At 40.9% G+C, this 5121-nt stretch overlaps 1 non-coding gene across 1 annotated transcript; it reads left to right on the top strand.

Annotated features, from left to right (window-relative positions):
• The first annotated feature begins 2873 nt into the window (after positions 1–2873).
• On the top strand, positions 2874–2980 carry LOC112753167 (small nucleolar RNA R71). Its single transcript, XR_003177563.1, has one exon. It is a non-coding gene; the product is annotated as a small nucleolar RNA R71 (small nucleolar RNA).
• Positions 2981–5121: the final 2141 nt, after the last annotated feature.

Genomic DNA, 5121 nt, shown 5'->3' on the forward strand with positions numbered 1-5121 from the left:
GTGGAATGTGAAGGGGGGTACGGAACAAGGATCACTTATATAGAGAGGTGGTGAGTGAATGAAAGGTGTAGATTAATGGAGTGGTTGTGTGATAAACGGATGGGGTTTAGCATGGGATGAGCACAAGGATCATCAACTTTATGAAGGAGTTGGTTCGGTCTCCAAGGGTGTCATTCTTTCAATGTTGCATGGCAACGTTTTCCAATGTATTCCCTTTGAAGACAAGTGTGTAGTACTCTCCTTTTGTGGTGGCCGAACCCTCCTCATTCAATTGTCCCATCAATTTTCCTACAAAATGAAAGGGATGCGATTAATGAAGTTGTGGATGGTGGCGGCAAAATAAAAATTGGAATAACTACGTTTTTTTATATAGTTTTTGTTTATAACTAACTAAGTGCTATTCATGAATGCTAACCAACTGACTATTTAATTGTTCATGTATGCAACATTGGTGACACCATGGGTGACACCAAACTTAGTTTGTGGTCATGTGATGAAAAAGGGTTTGTTCAAGGCTCTAAGAGTAGCATGATGCGAACTGCAATTATACTCTCTTAGTATGCCTTGAACACCAAACTTGTTTTTCACTATGTGCTGCATACAAGGACTCATTTAAGTGTATGTCAAAATTGATTTGGCCTTCATGAACTCTGTTTTATTAACTACTTTGAAAGCATGTAAAACATGGGTTGCCTCCCATGAAGTGCTTCTTTAGCGTTACTAGCTTGACGTTTTTCCTTTGTCAGGGTGGTTGGTAGTACTTCAAGTCCTCCCCCCTTGCAGTAAATCTATCTCCATTGGCTTCATCAAGGATCTCCATATGTTATAGGGAGAGAACTCTATTGATGGTAAAAACTTTAGGTAGCTGAGATGGGATGGTGGGGAGATTAGGGGGAATAGCTGAGAAGTAAGCTGAGATCACTTTATCCCCTGGAGAGAAGTCCTCTGTAGGGATCTTCTTGTTCCTCCACCTCCTTGGTGCCTTCTTCTTTGTTCCTTTTGATGTTGCCTTGCTCTTTGTGACCTCTTCTTCCAAGGAAATTTGGTTACTGGTCTCATATGACTCTAGTGGTTTAGGTTTTTCCTGATTTTTCTTGAGATGTGTTAGCTGCTGAATGCCTTGTTCATCAACCAAGGAGATTCCCAGATGTGCTGGTTGTGCTTCAGTGCTTGTTTCTTCCATCAGTATCTCACTGTGATCTTTTCTTGGTTCTTGGTTCTCTTGATCTATTTCTTGTGAGGGTTTGAAAATATTGAAGGTGAGTTATTCATCATAGATCCTCAAAATTAGCTCCCCTCACTCCACATCTATAAGTGCTCTGGCTGTAGCTAGGAATGGTCTCCCCAATATGATTGGATGGAGGTGACTTTCTTCCATTTCCAATATGACAAAGTCTGTGGGAAGGAAGTAGTTCCCAACCTTCACCAGCACATTTTCAACCACTCCTACTGCTTGTTTTTGAGTTTTGTCAGCCAACCTGATGACTACATCTGTGGGTATTAACTCATTGATCTGCAGCTTCTTCATAAGGGATAAAGGCATTAAGTTGATACTTGCTCCCAAATCGCAGAGTCCTTTATCAAACATTGTTTCTCCTATGGAACAGGGGATGTGAAAACTCCCTGGGTCCTTCCTTTTTGTAGGCCACCCTGGTTGAATGAGAGCACTGCACTCTTTATTCATCACTATTATTTGTCCTTTCTTGAGTGAGCTTTTCCTGGTCAGCAGCTCCTTCATATACTTAATGTATGAGGGCATTTGTTGGAGGGACTTGATGAATGGTATGTTTACATGGAAAGATGCAAACATGTTAAGAAACCTTGAGTATATTTTCTTCTCTACACCACCATTGAGTAATTGGGGAAAAGGTGCATAGAGTCTCAGCAGCTCCTTCTGTGAAATTTTGGGTTCTTGGTGCTCCTCTTCCTGTTTTTCTGCTGATGTATCTCCAGGTTATTCTGATGGTTTGTTCGGTTTGTCCTCGGTCTCCTTATCACTTATAGTGACCATCTTGCAATCTTCCCATCTTACTTTCTTTGCTTCACCTCTCGGGTTTTTCTCTGTGTCCCTTGGGAAGCCATCTGTAGGTTTGGGAATCTGCTCAGAGAGGTATCCCACTTGAAATTCCAGCCTCTTGATGGTGTCTCCCTGATTCTTGATATTGGCTCGCATCTCCTCTTTGAACACCTTGTTATCTTGAATCTCTTTGCATATGCCTTCAAGTAGAATCTCAATCCTTGAGAGTCTATCTTCAGATGATCGAAGATTGGGGTTGGAGGGATGAGAAGGGTTATTTTGGTTTTGGTATGGATGTGGAGAGGTGTTGTTAGGGTGGTATTGATATGATCTCTATGTGAAATGTTGGTGAGCTGCATTGTTGTTGGGGTTGTGACGTCTCTGATCTTAGCCTTGATCTTGTTGATTTTCCCACCCAAAGTTTGGGTGATTCCTCCAACCAGGGTTGTAGGTCATGGAGTATGGATCATGGGTCTGCCTGGGTGAGTTTCTAATGTAGTTGGCTTGTTCATGCTCACCCTCTACCTCTGCATTCACTCCCTCTTGGGTTGCTGATGAGGTGGTGATTGCTGCTACTTGGTTCCTCTCCATCTTCTTGGTAAGGTAAGCCAGCTGCTTGGCAATAAACTTGTTTTGGGCCAGCAGTGCATCCACATTGTTTAGCTCCATCACTCCTCTAGTGTTGCCTCTTTCAGAAGCATAGAAGTAGTCATTCTCTGCTACAGTCTCAATAACATCTATGGCCTCCTCAATGGTCTTCTTCTTGTTTAGAGATCCCCCGGATGAGTGGTCTACTGCCTTCTTTGATTCATAAGAAAGACCTTCATAGAAAATGTGTAGCTACACCCATTCATTGAATATATCTGGTGGGCACCTTCTTGTCAGGTCCTTAAACCTCTCCCATGCTTCGTAGAGAGTCTCACCATCTTATTGTCTGAAAGTTTGAACCTCAGCTCTCAACCTGTTGATTCTTTGAGGAGGATAGAATCTTGCCAAGAATTTGTTCACCACATCTTCCCAGGTTGTTAAGCTCTCCTTCGGGAAGGATTCCAGCCATTTAGATGCATTGTCCTTGAGTGAGAAGGGAAATAGGAGCAGTCTATAGGTGTCAGGATGAACACCATTAGACTTCACAGTATCACATATCCTCAGGAATGTGGTTAGATGTTGATTGGGGTTTTCTTGGACGCCTCCTCCGAATGAACAGTTATTTTGAACAAGGGTGATGAGTTGTGGCTTTAGTTCAAAGTTGTTGGCATGTATGGTTGGCTTTTGGATGCTACTCCCACAATTTCCTGGGTTTGGATTGATGTAGGAGCCTAGAACTCTTCTCTCTTACCCAGCATGATTTGCTAGACCTTCTCTGCCATGGTTGTGAGCTTCTTCTTCATGATGGTTCTCCATGTTTTCATCCATGTTTGGTTCAAAATACTCCTCTTCTTCCTCCGCACCAACTACTCGTTTTTCTCTTGCTTCCCTCCTTAATCTAAAGAAGGTCCTCTTAGGTTCAGAATCAAAGGAAGTTGAAGCCCCGCTTCTTCTCCCTGTCATACAACCAACAAGGCACAAGCAAGGAAATAGATGCAGAAAGTTTTCTTGTCAGAAATGCTGTTAGTGTGAGTGATGCAATATATCAAACAGTTAGTGGATTAGTGGACTGAATTGTAAATAACTAAGAAAAAGGAGGTAGGGGAAAGGGAAGCAAATAACTAAAACTGAAAGTAAATTACTCAAACAGAATTGTAAATCAAACTAAGGAAAAATGCTCAATCTAGTTATCCTCTAATTTAATTATTGTTGATACAAAATCAATCCCCAGCAACGGCGCCATAAACTTGATGCACGGAAACTTGTCTCACAACAAATTTTCCTTCGGCAAGTGTACCGAATTGTCGTCAAGTAAAAACTCACAATAGAGTGAGGTCGAATCCCACAGGGATTGATTGGTCAAGCAACTTTAATCAGAGGAATGTTCTAGTTGAGCTAAGCAGAATTTGATTTGAGAATTGCAGAAAATTAAATGACGGGAAAGTAAATAGCAGAAAACGTAAATGCTGGAAATAAAGAGCTGAATGTAGATGGCGGAAAGTAAATTGCATAATCTTAAATGGGAACGGGGAAGATGCTCATGAAGTAAATGGCAGAAATTAAAGAGAATGGGTAAGATCAGAAATGGGGAATTCATTGGGCTTAGGAGATGTTGCATTCTCCGGATCAAGTTCATTTTCATCTCTTCCTCAATCAATGCATTCATTGATTTCCTTGGCAATCTTAAGTGATTGAATTCCAATTCCTTGGTAATTCAATCTCTCAAATCTTGATCAATAGCCAATTCCTTGGTCAATTGCTTATGAGAAGAGATGAAGTATGATCACTGATTAAACCACATGTATTTCCAAATCAAAGTGTTAGTAGGATTATATGTCACTATATCCATCCAAACCCCAATTTGGTCCAACTTGAGAAAGCATTTCTAGCATGATCTCTTCATTCCTCTTCCAAGGTTCAGAAGAGATCCAAGTATGAATAGCTTCTTTTCCAAGACAACTATCCAATTGGATGAAGATTGAAAGCTTTCTAGTAAAATCAAGAGAAAAGAAAGAAGAAGAATAATGAAAACTATTATTGATCCATCAAATTACAACAGAGCTCCCTAACCCAATGAAAGGGGTTTAGTTGTTCATAGCTCTGGAAAATGAAAGCAGAGATGGAGAATACATTTTGGAATCTCAAACTAGAAGTTACAGAGAAAGTAAAATATACAAAGAGTAGTTCTCTAATGCCAAAAGGCTAACTAAAATTCCAACTCCCCTCTTCTAATTCAAAACTAACCCTATATATACTACTCTTCTGATCTTCTAGTTGGCTCTTCAAGTCTTGGATATGGACCTTTGGATCTTGAGTTGAAGCAGTTATCCTCTTCAGTGGGCTTAGCTTTACTTGCAGAGAGAAAGTGTGAAGTAGGCAGGGACTTTAGCATAGGACCTTAGGGGCGTTAACGTTAATTGAAAGTGTGGGGTCGAGAACGTTAGTGACAATCACCTTTTTCACTAACGTTGCCTCTTGGCCCTTTGCAAACGTTACTGGGGCTTACCTTTTCCAAT

Source organism: Arachis hypogaea, chromosome 15 (genome assembly GCF_003086295.3).
Source record: "Arachis hypogaea cultivar Tifrunner chromosome 15, arahy.Tifrunner.gnm2.J5K5, whole genome shotgun sequence".
Classification (NCBI taxonomy): domain Eukaryota; kingdom Viridiplantae; phylum Streptophyta; class Magnoliopsida; order Fabales; family Fabaceae; genus Arachis; species Arachis hypogaea.